The 24,046-nt window shown below is 45.2% G+C and overlaps 1 pseudogene across 1 annotated transcript in view; it reads left to right on the top strand.

Moving 5' to 3' along the window:
* LOC149357482 (uncharacterized) overlaps positions 1 to 24,046 on the top strand; it is a 52,073-nt pseudogene that overhangs the window by 12,221 nt on the left and 15,806 nt on the right. The window contains exons 3-7 of the transcript XR_016291843.1: positions 124 to 336; positions 7,384 to 9,271; positions 12,541 to 12,770; positions 15,384 to 15,473; positions 21,615 to 21,792. The product of XR_016291843.1 is annotated as an uncharacterized LOC149357482 (transcript). The remainder of the gene's footprint in view (positions 1 to 123; positions 337 to 7,383; positions 9,272 to 12,540; positions 12,771 to 15,383; positions 15,474 to 21,614; positions 21,793 to 24,046) is intronic.

The following is a 24,046-nucleotide window of genomic DNA, read 5'->3' as shown; positions in this document are numbered from 1 at the left end:
CTTACATCAACTGTGGCATCATTGTGTCTCAGTTGCCAACCACTAATCTTTATCATTGTTTTCAGTGCTGTAATAATGCTACCTATGAGGTTTTGAGTACATAGTTGATGCCTTATTGTGCAGCTTGTTTGAAGACGGCCTCTTCTCAGATGTGACCATCAAGTCATTGTCAGACAACTCTCCCGGTGGCCTGGTGCTGAAGGCCCACAAGGCAGTGCTTCTAGTGAGGGTGCCTGCCTTCTGGAAGCTTCTCACTGAGAGGTGTGCTGTTTCAGGGGAAGGTGCAAATGTGTTTGCTGTGCCTCTTGACAAGGATTTGCTCCGGGACTTCCTCAGGTGAGCCGCCATAGTTAAGAAAAGGAGCGTTGTTCACACTTTTGTATGTTGTGTGCACTACAGAGATCCTGAAATGGGTTTGACGTGGGTAGTTTTGTGAGGGCTATTCTTCAGGCATTACGTTGTCAGTATAGGTGTATTTTATTGTAATCCTCCTGTTGGGAAAGTGTTTTGCTACCGAGAACACAGTGTTGGTCACACCTCTCTAAAGAATGTAACCCAAGTCTTTGGTCTGACCAGTGAAGATGCTGTCTGATGAGGTTGCCATGTGTGTTAAAGGCCTACTTGACCGAAAGTTGACTATGTCTAATTTTGCGCTCGATATAGTGTGCATGTTATGAACAATATTTATGTTTAATATTAGGGCTGTGAAGCGTCTAGTATTTCAGTCATAAGCGTTCAGATACTTCTGTAGCAGACGACGCAGTCCCCTAGCGGTGTGTTGGACAATTAACAAATCTGACCAGAAATGACGTACAATTGAGACACGGGCATCGTCGGCTCTCCAGTTTCAGGCGTTCCGAAGTGAGTGAGTGCCCCTTGTAAGTCCTTCTTCTGGCGCATTTCTGGCGGTTTTCGCCGCGAAGCTCGATAGTCTCCGAGAAAAATTAACCTCTGGCATCATGTCGACGAAGTGCGTGGCCGCGGAAAGGAATACGAGGAATGCGGAAAGCACCATGTATACCTCTCGGCCACTGCCCTTCACACCCGATCTCGAAAGATGGTGTCAACTGTCTGGAGCTCAAGTTTTAACGTGTATTCCCTTTTTTAAAAAAAAAAATATAACAGTAGGCGACTGACTCTTCTCTCTCACGCTAACCCCATTTATGGGCAGGGCTTTGTCAGTAGACCTCTCCTGGTCTACATCATCAAAGCACATACGTGTTTCTGGTCCAATTGGCAAAGCATGCCACGTACCAAGAGGGCTATAATTGGGAGAAGGAAGGCTGCGAGGAGTCTCTAATCAGAGTCACAAGCTAGCTTAGCTGGTTCAGAAGCTAAAGTAGACGGCTTTGCTCATCGAGCAGTGTCTTTTTGATGTCACGTTATTTACACCAGGCAGATGTCTAAGTAGAGGTCTGCTTCATCTGAAAAGGAATAAACATTCACACATTTATTTCAGGTGCAGCTGTACCTGAAACGTAATAATGCAGTCGGGCATCGAGTGTATCTGCTTCCGCGAAGACTCGCAGGCCGAGCTCAGAATCCTGGAAGGCTACACGTGCGTTACTGAAAACACCCAATTTTCTTACTGACTGCCTCACGCCATTCATACTTGAGGTCAAATACAAGAAGCTTTAGTGTTATCATCTGGCACGTTTCCAAAACCTCAGCGACCTGAAGCGCATAATTTATTTAAATGACATTATTTTCAACCGAGAGCAACAAATAATTTTGATTATATGTTCTGCATTATTACTCAGTCGATGCAGATACACTGCCTACCAGCAATTTGCGTGGTGGCCGTATGGTCAGCTGGGGTCCGGCAACCATGTCGTTCTGCCTAGCTGTGTGGTTGAAAAGATTATAACTTTTTCATCCCTGCAGTACACAGGCTTTAAATGGCTCTCTGTAAATACATTAATGAACACAGCGCATAAGTCTATGCTCATTTGTAACCGGTATGCATTTTGCAACGCGCAGCAGCTTGCCTGGCCGAGGCGCACAAAGATGAACAAGCCCACCATCAGCACCGCATTGACACCACAGTCCTCGTAGAGAAAAATATATATTTATTTCGTTAACACAAATTTTGCTTCTGGTAGATTCTTTCACTTTACACTATGCTTAATTCTCTAGAGCTCCCTTTTTGGATATCCAGCTGTTTTTTATTGATTTACCTTGTACCTGCTCCAAATTTTTTTGCACAGGCAGAAATACCTTTCTACGGGGGATAAAAAATGAGAAGGGAAAGGAGAAGGCAGGTCATTTTTTTTTATCAAGACAATAACCATATTGCACACATAGCATAGCGCATGTGTGCTTTTGGCATGCGGGCCCGCTCAAAAATAGTGACTTGATTAGTACAAGCACTTTTTCTACTTGGCCTCCATTTGAACATGCCTCCTTCCTTCGCGGTGTCCAAACTTTGCACAAGCTGTAATCGAATACTACCAGGCAAACAACGCTCACTAGCATAGCGGCGCGATCATCTTCACTGAGGTTGAACGAGGAGTTTTCTAGTCTACCACAGCAAATAGAACACATTTAAAACTTTTGCAGCAAAAGCTACGCTAGGCTAGCAGAAGTGCATTTCGCGGTGCCTGCCAAAGGCTGCTATTGCGCATGCGCTGTTGCCAAGGCAACCAGTACCATGGCAACCATGGCGCCGCAGCCGCTGCGCCGCACTGCACATGCGCAGAGTTGCGCCGCGCAGCTGGGATATAAGCTGGAAGCGATGCGCTCGCTCCTTAAGCTGGATTCACACGACGGACCAAATCGCGAAGTGCCCTCGCGGATGGGCATCACGTGACCCTACGTCACTGATTCCTGCTGCTCCGCTTCACTCGCGAGCAGCGATTCGTGATATGGCCGAGAGACCTTTTCACACTTCGGATTGCTTGAGATCCTTGGCCGTGACTCTCAAAGCAGTAGCGGTTAAACTGTTTAGTCTGGCAACGAGCAAGCTTACAAAATCCAATACAAGCCTCTGGTCGAACCAAAGTACATGCGAGCGCGAAAAACTACATAGTCCTGTTGACAGCTGCGAAGATGGAACCACTTGGCGAACTTTCTAACAGCCAAAGCGCGTCTTGTTCGTACGGTTCTAGGTTCACAGATGACGCAACCTTTTTTTTTCTTGCCCTTGTGGAAAGTTTTCCCGCTCTGTGGGATACGCACAGAGACGATTACGCCGACAATGCGATAATCCGACTGGCTCGTCCGCGCTGTCGTCTGCTGCTTCCTCCCGTCGTGTGAATGCTCGCCGCGGACGGGGGGACCGCGCGTCAGACATCACGTGACCGATTGGTCCGTGAAGCGGTCCGTCGTGTGAATCCACCTTTAGACACGCACCATAGAAGAAGGAGAGCGGCCGTGCTCGTCACGGCAGCAGGACAGGCTGCGTGACATTGAGTCTTCCGATCCAGAAGTCATCGCATGGTGCAAGGCAGGCCGACAGCATGATAATGAAACGAGAAAAGCTAAGCGATCGGCCGAGACGTCCAAAAAACGAGAGGAACGTCTCGCTAAGAGACGCCGCCAAGCTGCTTAACGACGGTGGCGTGTTGCTACCGAAATGTCAGGAGACAAAATTGCTTTTGCTGTGTATATCCTGGCCTAGCTGAGCTAAGCCACTGCCAGTTTTTTCTGGGGCGTTTCATTCCATGTATGATGCAAGTTATGTAATTTAATATATGTTTTTCCATATATAACTACCATTTATTGAGCAAAGTGCTGTACACGCTACCACTACCAGTGCTTTGCACGAGCTGCATCGAGCAGACGCTCTGAACCTATATGGACTCCTGTCTTAAACATGCATCGCTTCCAGCGGGTGGTAATGACGCCCATTTTTCCTGTTTCGGTATTGAAAACTCCGAATTTTGTGTACCGTTGGCAACTTAACTGCTTGAAACTGTAACGTAATGTTTTGTGGTTAACATAATCCGGGGATGTACTACGAAAAAAACGTTTTTATGGTTTGCAAAATTTTGGTCAAGTAGGCCTTTAATGTGATCCAGGATCCTGGAAGCCGGTACTCTTGGGATTGAGAGGAGTGGAAAGGGTGTGTTACTTGAGAGCTTGAGTGTACACTGCAGCATGTAAATGTGGCCACGTCAACAAAATATATTTATTGCCGAGCTCTAAACTCGTAAGTATCTCTATCATGCATAGTTTTGTATGCACAAAAAGAATGCAGAACTAAACGTTAACAAATGTAAAATGATGCACCTCCCTCAACAAAGCGAGAACGCCTATGTGTACACACTCAATAAACTCTGTTTCAGCCCATGTCATCATGCAGACAACTTGGCACAACCATTTCTTCTACTTTAAATTTGAAAGCTCATCCTGACCAAATCAGTGAAAGTGGCAGTGCGAAAGAAATGGGGATGAAGATGTAGAAACATGGGCGACAGGACAAGTGCTGAACTACCAGCTTAATTTTATTGAAAAAATGGGCCACATTTTAAACATTCGAGTGCATCACAAGTCAGGTTATCGATGCAACCATGAAAGTGCATCCAGCACCAAGACAAATCTCCTTTCAGGATGGCGCCATCCAATGATTACATTTCTTTCGTGGTTTTACTTAGTTCCTTTTCCACCTGACACTGCTTTTGTGCAACTAAATGACTAGACCTTTGCTTGTTGGCTCTTTTGTTGTTGATTTTTTTGTTTGTTTTTGTGGTTAATCTGTCTCTGCTTTTGCTCTGATGTAAAGACTCGTTCTGCCCGTGCTTTGGTCGTTTCTTCCGCTTTTAGAGGTATGCCCTCACGTGGTTGCCTGTATCTAGCCTCCAGTGATAATGAGAATGAATGTTGTGTTGCTGCTAGATGCGCATTCATAGTTTTATCAATAACCTGACTTGTGATGCACTCGAACGTTTAAGATCTGGATTGTTTTTCAATAAAATTAAGCGGGTAGTTCAGCGCTTGTCCTGTCGCCTGTGTTTCTACATCTTCATCCCCGTTTCTTTCGCACTGCCATTTTCTATGATTTGGTCAGGATGAGCTTTTCAATTGAAAGTAGAAGAAATGGTTGTGCCAAGTTGTCTGTATGATGGCACGGGCTAAAAAAGAGAGTACTGAGTGTGTACACAGAGGCATTTTTGCTTTCTTGAGAGAGGTGAATTTTTTTCATTTGTGAACGCTTAGTTCTACATGCTTTTCGTGCATACGGAACTATGCATGATGTAGTAATTTTTATTTCTAGTAGCTCATTACTTGTAATGTTAACCTGTGGCAAAAGTTTGCAATAAAAACGAACTGCGTCTTTGTCTCCTTGGGCAGTTCATGGGTGACATCTCGTTGCAAGTTCTGCAGAAATAATGCAGCTTTATTTGGCTGCAATTTGTGTACTAATTGCTAAATTACATGGATTCGGACAAATGCCCATTTTTGTTCATTTCCATATTCAGTGTGGCCATATCAGAATGTGAGAGGCATGCTATATTGATTAAGAGTCATTTAAGTGTTATATGGGAGAAGAGATGTGAAGAAAACTGAGTTCAGGGGCATGATGGTGGCTGCTGTGTTGTCTGTGCTGTGAGTCTTTGTGGGGATTTATTTCATGGGCTTTGCTTTCCTGAATCATGTCAGCTGCAAAATCCAAGGTTGTGTGCTGCCTGGTTGTGTGCTGCCAGGTTACATATTTTGCCTGTACTTTGAGTTCATTCTTTGTGAGGCCAATACCTTGCAGTCGTACTCTCAATGCAGTGCCTAAAAGCGGGCAGTGTGGGAACAATAAAGGCTATTGTAACTATGTTAACCAGAGACACGGACTGGAAATGAAAATTTTAATTATAAAAGATATCATAATGAAATTGGGTGTGCTTATGTGTTTCTTCCTGTTTTCAAAAATATAATTAGTTTCAGTGTATCTCAGTGGTTCCCATAGTATATGAAAATAATTGAAGCATAATTACCTGAATTCTTACGGGTCATTAAGACACTTTCAACATTTTTTGGTTTCAATTGAAATGAAGCCGTAGGCAAAGACCTGCCATCTGGAGCTATGCTAATTATACTGTTTTTGAGGTGCATCATCATATAAAAATGTTCAGTTATGTCCAAGCACCATAATTATGAAATATAGTTAGGTGACATGGTTTGCAAAATAATAATGTTCGACTCAGCCAAAAAAAAAAGCATAGCTCCACAGTTTACTTCTTTCTGCTTTCAACGATATAAGAATATTTGAAATTGCGCCTTAAAAACATAAAAACTTCCGTAAGGCTAGTCACGATGGCAAAAATCATGAAGCTGAGAAAATCTCATTTGAAGTGCGTGTGCCAGCTATTTGGAGGTCGTTGTAGAGGCCTGAAAAAACAGCAGAATGGGGACACTCCAGTAATATTTCGCAGTAGTGAGAAATACCAGGATGTGGGGGAGGGGCCCAGTTTTTAAACAAAACTAAGATGGTGGCCATCGGGAACGTGGTCATGAGAAGCTACAGGCGCGAAGTTCTGTCACATTTCGCTCCGAAATCACAATTTCCACTCTTCGTAGGCGGAGAATATGCAATTGCCTTAAACCTTTTTGTGCGGGTGCTTTGCCATTTTTGCAACATCGAAATTTTCACATTTTTTTATCATTTCAAGACCTGCGTCTCCCCTTAAAGTTGTGGGCATGAACAGAATCTTTATGACATGCTTTCTGATATTGTAGCACTTTGGTTCTCAGTGAAAATTAACACCGTGTGACCTGTGCAAATGCAGTACAAAGCAGCAGGGGGAGTGGGTACCGCTGGTTGCCTGTGTGTTCTGTCACACTAGATCTGCTACAGCTGCTTTTGCTACTTCACTCGTGTGGTGTGCATTGCAGGCTAATATTCCTTAAGAGCGTTGAGCTTAGAATACAGATACCAGGACTACGTAGTGTCACCTTTGGGATGAGGAAGAAGGAAGGAAGAAAACTGTTTTTTTTTATAGTTGGTTATATGTGAATTCAGCTCTAACAGACAAGCACACAAAGGGAAGGGCTTGTCCTAGTGTCTGTCCGTACTTGTGCTTGTCCCATTATGCTGTTCCCTTTGTGTGCTGTTCCATTTCCACTGAACTGACACAAAGTGACGAAGGGAGTAAAAAATTGGTTCTTAAGGACCTGTCTACCGATTTAAAGGGGAAAAAATAGTGCACACGAGAAGACGGGACAAGCGAGGAGACACAGACAAGCGCTTGTCCCGTCTTCTCGTGTGCGCTATTTTTTCCCTTAAGTATGTCTGACCAACATGCCCAAGCCTCATCTCTTCTGAAATGTCTACCGATGTTCTTATTTGTGCAAATATGTCTGATTACTGAAGCAACCACTTAACATCCCGTTCATGTTGGGGGCTGGTGCAGTGATTGATTGATTTTTTCTCTTGTCTGGCATTTCATCCAGGAGCGTGTACTCCGATGATGACATTCGAAAGAAGGAGCATGATATTCTTCGAGCCCTCCGCTCCCAGGATGATCCTGCCTCGACAGATGATGAAGATGGTGGCGATGATGATTTTCAGGACATGACTGGCGAGACTGACACCAGGGAGGGAACTCGGGAACTAACCGAGAGCGGCTCAGCCAATGAACCAGGTGGGGACAATGACGGCCTGTTTACTGGGTCACTTGAGCAGACGGGGGCTGAGGACTCTCTAGAGAATTTCCGCTCATGCTTTGTGAATGACAATGACGCCAACTGTAGTGAGAACCGTGGTGCAACAGCTGGAAATGTAGAAGAACCTCTAGACAGCCTGTGCGATAACACCCAAGTGTACGAGGAAAGCCAAGCTGGCGATGACGTCTCAGACAACCGGGACGAGTGCTCCGTGAGCATGAGCAGCAGCATGGTGCGGAGTGGAACATTTGATCTGCAGAGCCAGATGCCACTCGAGGCAGCCATTGAAAAGTGGAATGGGGAAGAGACAGCAGCGATAATGGGTGTGCAGGAGCATGAGGAGCAACAGCATAGCAACAAATCCACAATTGTAGAGGAGTGCAATAAAGCAGGCTTGAAAGTCTCCACAGAGCAGGATGGAAAGTCTCTGGCACCAATGTCTGCATTCTTCCTGCACGAGAAATCTCCTGCTCCCATGCCAGTGTCATACCAATGCCTTCCGAGATCACCTAAGGTCGGTGGGCAACTTGGCAAGAAGAAGAGAGGCTCTTGTGTTGCTTTTGGGATGAATGATTCTGGCTTCATGTCCCAGAACACATCTGTTACTGAGGCAGTGGCGTACGACAGCCTTAATGATGTGGGGGAAGTGCCCTCGCAGGGTGCTGCTGACCAAGCTGAACTGGGGTCAAACCAGGAGCGTCGCGCATCGGGTGCGCTGTTCCCCTTCTACATCGACATAAACAAGACAAAACCAGAAGAAACCCAGGCACAGCAGCACAAGGAGCCGTCAAACCAAGGTTCGTCTCTGTACATGTACATAGATGCTGGTGGAGATGCTAGTGCAGGCCAGGCCCAGAAAAGGTCACCAGCAAGCAAGCCCAAAGGAGATAGTGATTCGTCCAAACGACCTCAGTCATGCTACATGTACGTTGACTTCAATACAGTTCACCACGATGACTCTCATCCTGATGAGAAGCCATCCTCTCGCACAATGCCATGCACCTTGTCACTGTCGATGTTCATTGACATCAATGATGACCACAGTGAAAGTGTTGTCTGTGCCCACGAAGCGTATAGTAACTACCAGGGAAAGCCTGCAAAGGATGGTGCAAACAGTGTAGAGAGGCAGCGAAGCATTGTTGAACACCGCATGTGGGAACACTTTGAGCGTGAAGAGATATTGGTTGTGTCGGAGGAGATCCCAGCTACGGAACAGCCTACTACTAGAATTGCACCCTGTCCCACTGCTGAAGGGGACGTCTCCTCACCAAAGAGGGTGTCGACATGCCAATCAAGGTTCCAGCCTCCTGAAGTCTGCTTGCTGCCAATGAGCCCGATTCTCAGGCGCAAGGCAAAGCCAGAGCCTGTGAAACCAGCACCCAGGGCATTGCCCGTGAAGTCGTCAACACGGCCCCAGGATGTGGATGCCATGACATTCCACAGGTCTGAGGTGTGCGATGGCGAGGACAGTGATTCCCTAGAGCATGAGAGTGACTGGGAAGGTGATGTGCCTAAAAAGGACGTGTCTTCAAAAGCTGAGGTGTTGCCATCAGCAGGACCAGTGTCATCAACAGTACTGCCCAAGAAACCAGAATTGGAAGTCCTTGTGACTAAGGCTGATACCAGTGTGGTTCAAGAGTCTCCTGCAGTCGTACCCAGGGAAACTATACCAAGGGTGCGTACATGCCTCAGATAGTATAGCCCCTTCATGCACTGTGTTTGCATTTGTACAAGTGACCTGAGCACTGTCAGATCCTCCTCTACAAGGCATAATCTCCGCTGGTGTGTGCATTGAAAGAAAGTGCTGAGACTGTATGTGTAAAATGTTTAGTACAGTAGAACCCCGCTGTTACGTTCCTCACTGCTGCGTTTTCCCGGCTGTTACGTCGTTTTCTTCGGGTCCCGGCACAGCTTCCATAGGATCCAATGTATTGGGAACCCCGCTGTTACGTCGTAGCCGAGGAAACGATCCCGCATGATACGTCGCAACCGGGCTTCCCGAACCCGCCCGGGCAATGCGCGCCAACCGCCATTTTGATTTTTGACGAGTCTTGGCCCGGCTTGGCTACCGAACTGGCTGCAAGAAGCCGCACGCGAGTTGGAGAGGCCGCCACTAGATGGCTATCTGCCTCGCACGCCGAACGCCGCGATCTTTATCGTGGGAGGTGGTGAGGAGGAGGCGCGCGGCTGCGGTCGCTTATCAGCGCGTCTTTTCTTTCACTCTTTCTTTTTATCTTTTAACTCTCCTCTATCTGCAAGTGACAGCGGTGGTGGCTCGGCTGGAGCCAGTCGGCAGGGGCCAGTCGGCAGGGGCCAGTCGGCAGGGGCCAGTCGGCAGGGGCCAGTCGGCAGGGGCCAGTCGGCAGGGCCCGTGCAATTTCCTTTTCATCCTTCTCAGTCGCAACATCTTTATTGTGCTTTGATGGCGTGATAGCGTTGAGTAAGCGGAAGGGGCTTTCCCTTGAGGAAAAGCTGGACGTACTAAACGCAGTTGACAGGCAGCCAGGGCAGCTTGCGCGGAGCAGCGCGGCGAGCAGCCTACAAACATTTCAGTGCTTGACGCTGTGCACAACATCGCTTCAGCGTGGACTGCAGTGAGCGCGTGAACTGCACAGCACTGCTGCGTGCGTGCGGTGTGGCCGCACCGCAAAGCGACGCTGACAGCAATGCGGCCTTTGCTATTGAGAAACGCGTTGTTCTTTCCAGCGAGCGAAAGAAACTGCAATCCACCATTCTCGATTTTTTAAAGTCCTAGGGTCAAATTGCGGAAATTAATTGTTTCAAGTCAAAGCTGCACTGTTTTCATTAATTTTCGGTGCTTTCCTCACTGTTGCGTTTTCCCGGCTGTTACGTTTTTTTTTCCCGGTCCGGTGAAAAACGTATGAACGGGGTTCTACTGTATAACCATTTCAAGACAGGCATGCAACATTAACTAAAAAGTTGTGTTTAAGGTAACCACCCACCACGTTTTTTAATAGCTCTGGTTTGGATTTGATGAGTGCACATTTTATTTTGTTCATTGTTTTAATTGAAACAGTGAACGACTTTTGCAAGGCTATAGATGAACGTCAGCAGGTAGATGTGGTCTGTGTAGACTTCTCGAAGGCTTTCGATAAAGTTCCGCATCATAAGCTTCTTTTTAAACTACGCAGATTAGGAATCGCTGAAAATATAGTACTATGGATTCAGGCCTATCTAAGTAACCGCTGTCAAGTCGTCAAAATAGAAAGTGCAGTATCGAATAGGCGTGAAGTTCTGTCGGGGGTGCCACAGGGCTCCGTTTTAGGTCCGCTTTTGTTTTTATTGTATATAAATGATATTTCTGCTATTGTCGAATCGCCTGTCAGAATGAAACTTTTTGCCGATGATTGTTTAATTTACTCTCCTGTGGCTTCCCCGGCAGATCAGATGAACATAAATAGATGTCTTCAGTCGTTAAACTCATGGTGCCTGAAATGGGGTATGGAAATAAACTACCAAAAATCTAATTACATGCAAGTAACAAGGAAGCAGAATGTTATGATGTTTCGATACAATATCGGTGAAAATTCCTTAGATCAAGTAAAGTGTCTCAAGTACTTGGGAGTGACATTAACAAATAATCTTGACTGGCGCACCCATATTGAAAATGTCTATTTAAAAGCCTACCAGAAGGTCTGTTTCCTGAGGAGGAAGTTGCCGAATGCGACTAGAGAAATTAAATTGATTGCGTACAAGACGTTCGTGCGGCCAATCATAGAGTACGCAAGTGCAGTGTGGAGTCCTCATCAAAAGGGTTTAAAACGGAAACTGGAAAGATTGCAAAGGATGTCAGCACGTTTTATATGCTCTAAATACCGCCGCACTGATTCAGTCACAGCAATGCTAAAAGAGTGTCAGTTAGAATCACTAGAAGAAAGAAGACTAAAGCAGAAATTGAAACTTTTTTTTCTGATAATGAATGATAAAGTCAAAGTTAATAAACATCACTATGTTACACCTCCCCTGAAGCGTTGCCCTCGGAAAAATCACAGTAAGGTATTACAACCTATTATTACACGTACTAAGTCTATCGCTACTCCTTTTTTCCCGATGCTGTAGAAATTTGGAATCAACTACCAAGTGACGTTGTGGACCAAACAGATGTAGACAAATTTGTGATAGGTGTGAACGCGTTCCTGGAAGATTGCTGTGCAAATCTGTAATTCTGTGCATTTGAGTGTTTCTTTTTTTAGCGAAGAGAATTGCACTTGTGTCTGTATATGTTTCCCTCCCTGTAATGACCCTCATGCAGAGGGTGAACAGTATGAATAAATAAATAAATAAAAAAAAAATCTTTGGAGCTTATATGGGTGCACAATGTGCATTTTGCAACACAGGCCATTAGCATGATGCTGGTGACTGAGGCATGATGCTGGTGACCAAAGGGTCCACCACCTTATCCAAGCACAGGAGCTCAGACCTGACTAATCCAACTAAAGCACTTCTTTCTCTGTAAATTACTGCATAAAGTGTCAGGTTTAAAAGAATGAACACAGAGTTCAAATTTTGTTTGATACCACTTCTGGGATGCTGATTCTGGGGATGCCTAACCTTGTCTGCATTTTCAGTGTGGTATACTTCTGACCTCCTCCTGCTCTTCAGTGTTTGATGGGAAGTGAAGCAGGGACATTCTAATTGATGGATTGGCATCGGAGAGCAGCTCACAAGGTGGTGAACACTATGCTGGTGACACTTTTACGTGATATCAAGTCCTGGTGTAAAATATGCTTTATGAGTGTTTCCAAGGGTGACATCAAGGGCTAGCATTTATTAAATAGTTGCAGATATCCTTGCAGTGATAGGTTAACAAAAAATTGATCCATATCTTAGTGTAATGTAATTAGTGTAACCATTTGCGGAGTGTTTTGTGGGTGCCCTGGTATCCTTGCTTCTTTCCTTATGTGCTGCCTATGCCTACCGCAGCCTCCCTTCTCTCCTGGAGATGGGGATGATGATTCAGAGACTGTGTACTCGGAGGTCTCTGAAGTGAGCTGCCTGTCAAGCATCGACAAGAGGATGCAGGAGTCAGGCTGCAGCCCAGAGAGGCTGGGTGCCTGCTCCAAGTTGGGGGACGACCTGCTCAGGATGTTCATTGGCCAGGTGGAGACGGACATCACAATTCGCGTAGAGGGCAAGGACATCGGGGCACACAGGTATGAACACTCATCGACAAACTGTCACCTACTGCACAGGCAATGCACTGCTTAATGTGAGAAGTTGGAGTAGTTTTTGAGGTTAAAAAAAGGATGTACTGGCTCTCATTTACAGAAGTGATGGAATTTGAACGGTCATGTGCCTTGCCGACGTGGACCTCAGTGGGTACTTAAAATTATCTGAAACATGCTGTGAAGACTGTTGAAAGGGCTGTAAGGGTGACTCGCATTGTATGTTCTCATGATCTCCTAGCCACAGCATTTGTTGGACAAGCTTTGGCTGGAGGTGTGCTTGCCTCACTAGTTTACCACTTATCATAGGCTTAAAAATTGTAATAAAAATATGAATGGGGTGAGAGGTAAATTGTCTCGCATCATGCACTGCCTGGCATATTGCACCATGCACTGTCTTGTATTTTGCCTTTCCTGTAGAACGAGCAGGCTTTCCCAATAGGACCTGCCAGCTTTCGTTAAATGGGATCCCCATATGGCAATGGGACTTGCTTAAATTCTTCAAGATGAACTTGAGGGCTGAGCTTGTGGAAAGTGGTCTAAGCTGAAAGCTTTTTCAGCAGGATCAGTGATGCTATTGTTGTTGTTTTCCATCTTGCTTTCCTTGCTGTTTTGTTGAGAGCTGAAGATGAAGAGCTTAGGTCATTCCTAAGCTTCTTGGACTTCTGCAAGTGCCAGGCAGTGTTTTCTTCATAATGCACATTCAGACCGTAATGCTTATAGCCTGAGTGGTGAGCACAGAAGACCAGGCAGAAATAGTAGAGAGTTTACGAATAAGTACAGTGTAGAGTATAGAATTTAAAGCTTCAAGATGTATGCAGGAAATTTGATACAGTTGAACTGCTCATTAACGAAAGCCCTCAAGAGCGAAATTCTCGCGGCAACGAAAAAATCTTGTGCCGCCAGCAAACTTCCATAGAGTTCAATGCATTTCCACCCTCTCAGCAGCAAAGGGTTTTTAAAAAGCAGTCCCGCAATAACAAAAGTTTGAGGTAGTGATCTGCAACATTTTTTTCGGCTCATCAGCCAGTTGGGAACGGAGAAGTACCAAAACTGCAGCAGCACACTCATCCGACAAGTCAGGCACATACGTTTCTGCCAGCAAGCATCAGCGCGGTCATTGCTGTTTACACTAGGTTACTTATTTTTTTTTAGCTTAAAGCAGCTTTTTGCTAGGCTGTCTGATGGCAACTATGCAGGCACGTGACGCTTCATGTGACGACACCGCTGGTCATCTGGCAGTTTTTTTTCCTCCTTGCTGGCCGTTGACACTGCCCACTACCACGCTATCTTGCCGTGTGCCGCGTGTACGCTGAAACGCTGAAATCGCCTGTGTCTTGCTTTCGTCCAATGTTTTGTTCGGCGTGTCAGAAAGATTCTGCCTCCTGTTAAAAAGCACAAGTTCTTGGTGCTGCAGGAAAAGTCTGCAGTCATCGCCGAAGCTGCAAAAGGGAGAAAGAAGTCTGATATTGCAGAGGAGTTCAGTATCCAGTGCAGCTCACTTTTTACTCTTCTGAAATCTAAAAGCAGCATCATAGAGGCACTTAGACCGGAGTGTGCGTGCAGCACAAGACTGTGGCAATGCCGGTCTGCGAAGACGTCGATAAGGCTGTGTTGCAGTGGTTCCTCGACACGAAAGAGAACACGCTGCCTTTGTATGGAAGCCTTCTGCAGCAGAAGGCTATTCACATCGCGTGCATTCTGGGGCAACAACAACTTTAAAGCGAGCGCTGGATGGCTAAGCCAATTCAAAGCATGGCACTGCATCGTTCACCAAGGTGTTGTCGGGGGAGCCTGTGAGCGTCACGGTGAAGCAGCATCACCCTGGATGCAAGAAAGTTACGAAAGCATAATGGACAAATGCAAGTCCTCCGAAATTTATAATGTGGATGAAACTGGCTTTTTCTACAAAATGTTGCCATCAAAAACGCTTGACCTGAGGGGACAAAAATGTCATGGCGGTAAGCTGAGCAAAAAGCGGGTGACCATTCTTTTGCATTCAAACATGGACGGATCCGACAAGCGTCTTCTCCTCGTGATCAGCCAGAGCACGACGCCACAGTGCTTTAAAGGTAACCGAAGGCTTCTGGTTGAGTACACTGCTAATCAGAAAGCTTGGATGACACGCACAGTATTCTCCAGCTGGCTGGAAGCCTTTGATGCAGATATGCCAAAGCAGGGCAGATCCATCTGCCTTTTTTTGGATAACTGCAGTGCCCACCACATCGAAGACTTCCTGATGACTGTCCACTTGATTTTTTTTCCCCCCCAAATGCACATCCGTTATCCAGCCTCTCGACCAAAGGGTTATTAAGAGTGTCAAGTCTGTGTACCAGGGGAGACTCATCCGGCGGATGTTGAAGTGGCCCACGGAAATTGATCTTTTCATGTAGTATTTTGCTGGTACATTTTGCACTGCCCTGAGCCATTAGATGGAGTCCTAGCAATTGGGTGGCCTTTGAAGGCATACACTACAGATAGATTTATAGTGCTGGCATTTTCCTGTAGCAGGTGCCTCTGGCAATAGAGAGGTGAAGCTGATGTGGCTTCATTAAGCCCACCAGTTTAATTAGTCTATTGCATTGTTTTTTTTCCTTGCAGGTTCATTTTGGCCTTGCGGTCTGACTATTTCTTGCTCATTCTGAGGGAAGATTTTGCTGCCGAGGAGACCGAGGTCATCAGCATGGATGGGTGAGAAAGGCTTGTGTTCTTATCCTTTTTTCACGCAGCTTTTAGCGCAAGTTTCTCTTACTTGAGAAACTTGGGCTTTCAACAAGTGAGCCTATCATCTCTGATAGGCTGGCTGCTACTGTGCACTCTGAGAGATTTGGTACTCCAGCCAGTGGCCGCGTCGCCGTGGTGTGTGGCGTACGTGCGAGAAGCAGTCATGTTTGCATCCCCAGGCGATGTTTATCTGCCTGAATGCTGAATTTTTGGGACAGGTGGGTTCACCTGAGGTGTGCCAGGTGTTCCGACAGCTGCGCAAAGCAGAGGGCGCTGGATTTTTTGTATCTTGGAAAGATGAAAAGGTCCCCAATAGAGAGTGCAGGGGCTGGTCACGAGAGGCAGCTGAAGAAGCCTTATTCAGCATATTTAGCCGTCATGTCCTTGTAATCAGTGTACGTTGGCAAATGGTGAATTTTTAAGGTCTGAAGCTCCGAAAAGCCTTCTATGTGCCATTCAGCTTTGAGGGAGGCTCTTAAACTGCCAACAAAAGGAGGTGGTTAGATTCGCCTTTGAGCTGCTTCGTCGAGCCATCTTTACAGCAATTTCTGCCCAGTGTAAGGTTGCGGGTGAAGAACTGTGTGAAGTTTTGTTCTTATATTCAGGAGTCCACAGTGCGTGTGTTCTTGATGCATGTATTCTCTCCCAATCCCTCAAGTTGCCCTAGTAGCGATGGTGCTTTCTCTATTTTGTTGAATTAGAAAGCATGGCTATGAAACTGGAAATGTAAAATAATTCCTTATTTTTTGTTGTAGAATGGTCTTTGACCATTACACCTTAGCAACATTTCATTTATGCTGAAGCATCACTCTTGGCTTAATCAGTATTTTAAAAAATAAAAAACGGCCATCTAGTGTTTACCCGTGAATTAGCGTGTTCGGTCCTGAGGGAATTAGAAAATATCAGAATAGAGCAGAACTGCGGGGCTAAAAATTAGCATGCATATGCATGCATAGCAAGTAATATTCAGCAGTCTAGTAAGAGAACAGCAGTTTGCAATTGGTGGCGAGGTGCTGGAAGTAGTAAGAGAATATGTTTATTTCGGGCAGGTAGTGACAGCTGATCCGGATCATGAGAAGGAAATAACTAGAAGAATAAGAATGAGGTGGTGCACATATGGCAGGTTTTCTCAAATCATGATGGACAGTTGACCAATATCCCTCAAGAGAAAAGTATACAACACCTGTATCTTACCGGTACTCACCTATGGGGCAGAAACGTGGAAGCTAACAAAGAGGGTTCAGCTTAAGGTAAGGACAACGCAGCGAGCTATGGAAAGAAAAATGATAGGTGTAACGTTGAGAGATCGGAGGCGGGCGGAGTGGGTGAGGAAACAAACGCGGGTTAATGACATCCTAGTTGAAATCAAGAGGAAGAAGTGGGCTTGGGCAGGGCATGTAATGCGAAGGCAAGATAACCGCTGGTCCTTAAGAGTAACGGTGTGGATTCCAAGAGAAGGCAAGCGTAGCAGGGGGTGGCAGAAAGTTAGGTGGGTAGATGAGATTAAGAAATTTGCGGGAATACGGTGGCCACAACTGGTGAAGGACAGGGTTAATTGGAGAGACATGGGAGGGGCCTTTGCCCTGCAGTGGGCGTAGTCAGGCTGATAATGATGATGATGATGGTCATTTTTAGGGTAGAAGCATGAAAAAGAAATAGACAACAAACATTCTATGGCATGGCTAGTGGATGCCTAGATGGATGTGCGAAAATTAACACGGCAAAAGGAGATGGCAGGAAGTGTAAGCACTGTATGAAGGCGCTCAAACACGTGCATCGCTATGCATAGAAATGTTCTGCTGGCAAAATGAGCAAAAGTGACTGTCAAGCATGTTTTCATCATCGCCTGCAACGTTTTAAGCATGAAGGTTCGAGTAACAAGCGCAGCATCGCTGTCGCTTTCACCCCACTGTATGCAGCAACTACACACCCTCTCAGCACTGCATCAGCTGCGATTAGGACTGCGCCCCTGAAAACTCTGTCATGGCGCCTCTGTTTCCTTTAACCGACCAAAATAAATGCATGGCGAAAAGCTGCTGTGACTGGGTCTAATGCCAGTCAAGGCACCAAATAAGGTGTGCTGTCATGCAGACGCCGCCACGAAGGACTACTACCAAGATGGCACTTGACTGCTTCCACTAAACACGTGCATGCACAGTAGGCTTTGTAAAATTGGCCTGTTATCTTGTTGCTGAAGCTCTGGCACATGTCTAACAACTTCTGGTAGTCAAATTTTTGTCGAGTGTCCATTTGATCTGTTCAGTTTCGTTGACCATTAGCATTTCCACATAAGTTGATGCGCTGTGGTGGCGCAGTGGTTAAGGCATTCTGCTACTGAGCAAACATGAGGTTGTAAGATAAATTCTGGCCACATTTTGATGGGAGCAAAATTGAAAAATTCCTGTGTTCTGTGCAATCACTTTAAAAGCCCCTTGGTGGTTGAAGTAAATCCATGACCCTTCATTATGACATCTCTCGGGGCCTGTATGCCACTTTGGGATGATAAATTGCACATATGAACCAAATATGCGTAGTTGACATGCTGCACTAGCTTATTGTGTAGACTGCTCTTGTGGTATTTAAAGGAGTATAGACACCATATTTTTGCTTGTGTGTTTTCGTTCAAATGATGTGTTAGACGTTAGTACACATATATCATCCTGTGGTAATTGCCTACAACCGCTATATAATTTATATTTTAATTTCTTCTTGATGCTTTCGGTTTCATCAGCCGAACAATGGCAGTGACGTATAGTTGGTGTTTAGGACACGTGAGCCATGGAAAAGCGGCTGTGTAGTTGCCAATGTGTTGTTTTTGTCGTTCCAAATCTTGAAGCAGGCTGGCTTAAGGGTTGTAGTGAATTAAAACTACGTAGTGACTCGCGTGACCTAAACTGCAACCATGTCACTGCCTTTGTTCGGTTGATGAAACCGAAACAGCATAAGAGAAGAAATTCAATTATAAATTTTTTAGTTGTCGTAGGCAAATACCACGTGGGGAACAATGTATTCTAGTGTCTAACGCATCACTTGAAAGAAGAAATGTAATTAATATTAGGTTTCTGTGGTACTTTAACTACCAAGGGGCCTGAATCCAAGCCATTGAATGCCAAGGCTATGAGATATGTGCGATAGGCAGCAGAATACCATTCATTTTCTTTCTATGTCATATGTAATGCGTCAGGCATGGCAGGGTACATCTCACCAGAGTTGAGAATAGCACAAACAGGTGTTGTTGTGTACATGTTATGACACAGTAGTTTCACATTCTTGCAAATCATAATGTTGAAATGTTTCAAGCGAGTTGGGCTAGGTTTTAAAGAGTGGAAAATTGACATGAAGTTTGATATTCGAATGTTTTCTGAACTTTTAAGTGTAAGAGAAGATGATGAAAGGAGGAAGAGTACGTTGCTGGTGTTACTATCAGGCATAGGATTATTGCACTGACTCATTATAATGTTTGGCGCCGGAATCATGAAAAAGAAGTTCTGCCCTTCACATACCTGAGGACATGCAATAGCATGTAACAAGCCTTTGACTGTGCAGTGTTGGTTTGAGAACCAGTGACAGCACAACCCTTGCAACAGTCTCTGTTTAGCAGCCAACAAAATTCGAGGGTGCGATCATTAAGCGAGTGCGAGTGCATTATGCGAGTAAATGAAATGAAGTCACTTATTCCTTGCATCTTCTTTTGTGCGCTCCTCAGCACTAAGAATCATCGCACTTGGCACTCAGAGGTGCTGTCTCTAGCGACGAGTTTCTCACAGCACCGCTGCTATTCTATGTGATGTGCTGTACCAGTCACCTTAACCACATGCTGATGGATTGGAGCCTGTGTTTTTCAACCTCTGCAGCATTTACAATTTTACGCGACAGCGTATACAGCTCGTTTGGTCGAAAAGCCTTCGGTGTCATAGTAGTGTCAGCACCGCGCTTCGGAAAAAATCGTATCATGCCAACCGTTTGCCACAGAATGTTCCAGATGGTGTAATACGATTCAGTGTTTCATGCCACATAAGCATACTAGTTAAGTTAGAGCCTAGCTTGCGGCAGGGATTCGAACCGTCGACCTATAATTGGGGGAACCGGTGACCTTTAATTGGGGACTGCGTATCATGCACAGTTCAGGTGTCCACCATGATAAGTGAGTCTGTTATTGCGTCATTTCCTTTCCTCAAAAAATCAGTTTTCGATTTGTCTAACGGGCGACAGCATTCCGTGGACTCCCTGGCAGCGCTGCAAGACGTTGTCGCGTTCCACTCTTGAAGGTGTAGCTTAAGCATCCTCCAAATTTTTCTTAATTTTTGGGTTGTTCCCAAAGTTTTCTTCCCCGAACCAACATTACCCATCATGTGAGCAAATACGGTATATAACTGTTGCATCTCATGATTACTCACCTGTAAGGGTCAGTTGTGGAGACTGACAAAAATGCTTGAAGCTGAAAACAGTCCAGCAAACAATGGAAAAGAAAATGTTATACAGCAAGGGGCAGGAAATTATTTTTGCAGAGAAGAAATGCAAGTTGAAAATGGTTTAGCTGAAATTATGATGACAAAATGAACTTCTTGTAATGTCATTACATGTCAGGGCATGTATTCCACACGACAGGTAGAAAACTGGCTCAGAAAATTGGGTAGAGCGGTGAGGTTAGGAAATTTACTTAGGTAGTGTGGCTGGTGCTCGGACAAGACAGGAGTTTTTGGAGGTCAACTGAAGAGGGCTGTGTCCAGAAGTCGATTTCACTTGGACTATGGTGTACAGGTTGAGTGCCTGTGCCAACTGGCAGGGGGAGTGCAAGCATTTTTTCCACGGCATGGCGGTGGCGCCGCGAGTGAAAAGACTGTTCACTTCCTCTGCTGTGCCCATATGAAGCTGATGCACTTGACCCCAGTTGACCAATCAGGGAATTTTGATATGGAGAAACTAGAAACTGCACGACGGTAGCCTAAATGCTATTGCATTAAAAAAATTTGCACCATACTCATCTCTTGGATCCGAATATAACGTGATGTGCATTCTGAACCGTTATTTGATCTGTCACGGACTACTGCAGATTCTTTGTTCTCGATCAGTCTTCCCGTAGCCCTAGCCTTTTTGGTTTTCAGCAAATGATTTATCATTCATCATCACCAGTTCTGGGAATTTAAGTTTTCTTCACAGAAAGTTAGTTGTCTTACCTATGCCTCCCCATAGTAAACAAGCAAGTGGTGGGGTCTTAGAGCAATGTATCTCCAAGCTGTCCAAAGAATCGGGTGGGAGTAGGAGGTATCCCATGTTCACACAGGCTGGCAGTGCCCATGTCCACAGGGGAATGAGCTTTGGCTGCCACCAAAAAAAAATTAAACACTAGCACTCGGCCCATATTGGTTGCTCTACATAGCCAACTACTTAAAAATAGTTTCGACATGTGAAAAGCATTACCCTCAATGACAAATGTGTTGTACCATTTGATGAGCTGTTCCTCGAAGTGGCATTCACACGGAGTGCAGTACCTTCTCAGCCAATGGAGAGCAAATTTGCATCTCCTAAACAATTCTTAATGCAGTGGCACCAAAGCAATAGAAATTTGGGTATCTTTCTTGCCAATTTCAGGCTGGCCTTACAGATTCTGGTCTTCATTTTTAGTATAAAGCCCGGGGCTTGTTGCAAATAGCGCTGTGCGAGAACTGGCTGAAACAGACAAAAATAATGCAACTTATACCTTTACTGTTTTATTGCCAGACAGTCCGTATATATTTTAGCCATCGTGTCTAGTAATAGTAAACACAATAAGTAACATTGTGAGCCAAGATCAAGGTTAGCAAAAGGTCAGATGTAATCGTGACAAGTAGCAGATGACCCTTACATGAGCACTGGGGCTTTAATGTACTGAGAGAAGCAGTGCCATTTTTGCCGTCACGAAGTGGAGACATGGGGAGTTGCACTTTCTGCTTTGCCAGTTGGCACTCCTACTCATCTGGCCACCATACTTGGACTGTGGGGGTGGTGATGATGGTGCTTATTCTTGTGATGAGAACAACTCTAAACAGTGTGCTCTAACTTGGGGAATACAGCACTTCATGGGTGGACAGCCCTTGGCTGAGTGTTAATGCTCTCTGTGTGCTGCAGGTTCACGCATGGTGCAGTGGTCTTTGCTCTGCACCACCTGTACGGAGGCACGGCCAGCCCTCCCCTGGAGGTGCATGTCTCAGAGCTGGCCCTCCTGGCTGAAGTGCTCGGGGTGGACAGCTTGCGCCGAGTGGTGCTCTCCCATGTGCGCACTTACTACTGCCACTTCTTCCACAAGGTGTGTGCGTGCATGGGACCTGGCTGCCCAGCCTGTGTTTTCCGCTCCCTTGTTGCAGATAGCTGTGGGAGTAGTTCAAATCAAATGAAATGCTTATTTTCCTTGTAATAATATTCTGTCTACGGAGATAGTTCGAAAGAAAAAACTGGTAATGGTGCAAGAAATGAGGACACGGAAGGCACACAAAAGACAGGACTGACGCCATCCTGCTGACGATCTGCAGTATGAAATAAATAAAAAAATCCTGTACTGTCTTTAGATAGTTTCTTGTGAGCTTTGTGCAAGGAGCAAGGCAGGACAAGATTAAAAAGCTAGGTCTGACTGTCACCAGTTTGCTGTCGCAGATAAGCAGTCATGAGTTTTTGTAGCTTACATACCAGTCTTCACTGCCACCTGTAATAATTTGTAACTCAAGTTATCTGTGCACTTGCGGATCACTCTAGCTGTGTACTGATTGCATGGTATAAATAACAGCATTTCACACTGCACCGACGCATAATTTGACATAATGTAGCGGGCACACACTTAATGCGCCATTACTCAAGCCTGTGTTGTGGCAGTGAAATCTTAAGCAGTTGCTAGCATGTATTAGGCATGATGTTTAGTGTGGCAGCTTGTACGATTTGTTTCTGAAACATAAATCGTACCACTTGCTCAATGGTATAGACCATAGAAACCATATAAGTGTGCATGCCCATGTGTTTTGACATAGTGATTGTGCACTGTTTGTGGCCAAAATGTGGCCCAACTTTTTTCATGGCTGCCACATACAACTTTATTTGTGCAGATGCAGAGTCTCGGGTACTTTCTGCATGCATAATGAAAGTTTTTTTTTTTTTTGGTGGGGGGGGGGGGGGTTGATGGGGTTTGATGGGGGGGTGCCAAGGAGAGAGCAGTGTTTATGGAGCATGTACAGTCAGGCCAGAATGAAACATGAACAGCGCCTTTGAACGAAACAAAAGGATATATTGAGTACTTTAAGCTGCAGCGTACAACTTGCCTTATTCACGTTTCTGGGTATAGGATCTACCGAAGTACATATTAAAACTGGTTGTATAAAGCAACATCTCGCTGCAAACTAGAAAAGTGCGGCATATGAGTGTTCGCGTTCCAATCTGACCGTACCGTCCTATGACATTCTTACTGGGGGTAAGAGTGCTGTCTGACGGTATGTGAAGCGGGATTTTCTGTGCTGTCTGGCTGACACTTCTCAAGCGCAGCCCATGTCTATTTCGGTGATCACCTGGGCTAATTTGTCGGCACATCTGTCTTCTGCCATACCACAGTGTAGCTCTCGACAAAACATATCTGTTGAAGTCCATAGGGCATGCTTGCATGATCTTTGCTTGCATATTGTCATTACTGTCGCTGAACAACTCATCAGTTGGAAGTTTAGGGGAGAAGTGGTCTTTAATCCTTTTTTCTCTCAATTAGCCAGCTAATGGTAAAAATTTTATGGCATTCATAACTTGTTTGTTCCTTGGATACAGTGCTGAATGCTTGCAAAATATGAATTTAGCATTTTGTTTAGGTTGGAAATATTTGTACACTTTTATTACTTACTTTCAGTATGGAAAAAAAATTTAAAGGCTGAGGCTTCCGAAACGCACGAAATCGGAAGTTTTACGAATATGATAGGAATCAACTGGTTTTCAATTCTTGTTTGATTGCAGCTGTGTTTGTGGAACATTTTTTCTAGTTGGATAATTTCGAGTTTCTTGTTTTTTTTCCCACTGTGAGTTCTGTCCTTAAAATTGGAACCTGAAAGTTTGCTGTCACACCACATAGAGGGCATTTTAGCTCGCCGTTACACGTTCTTCGTGGGTACTGCCAGTTTTTTGTGATGCTGCTGTCTGAGCATCCAATTAAATCTGTTTCTCATGGAGTGCACTTGTTGCTGATGTTAGTGCCTTCGGTTAATATTTTTTTAGATAGATATGCTTCTATTCAGGCAACAAGGTCTAGGATACGAGGGCAAAAGGCAGATGTGCTCTGCCTGACGGGGCCCGTGCACCCGAAACACTTCATAATGCTCAGCCCTGAATGTGTTTTATTTTGTGTTTTCATGCCTTTTTGACTGCATGTCACATTGTGAGCCAGAAAGTGTGGTTATTAAACGTTGTCTCTTTGCTCATGCTCCTTTCAACTTTCAAGATAGTATTGTAATGCAAGCAGTGGGCTAGCTGAAATCTATGCACAGGCTTTGCTGCAATTCCTCATGTCCCAATCGTGCTGATGGACAGCACATGAATGG

This window comes from Amblyomma mixtum, chromosome 3, assembly GCF_055824585.1.
Source record: "Amblyomma mixtum isolate Tamu chromosome 3, ASM5582458v1, whole genome shotgun sequence".
Lineage (NCBI taxonomy): Eukaryota > Metazoa > Arthropoda > Arachnida > Ixodida > Ixodidae > Amblyomma > Amblyomma mixtum.
Note: the sequence above shows the minus strand (reverse complement) of the source record. Positions and strands in the feature narration are given on the sequence as shown.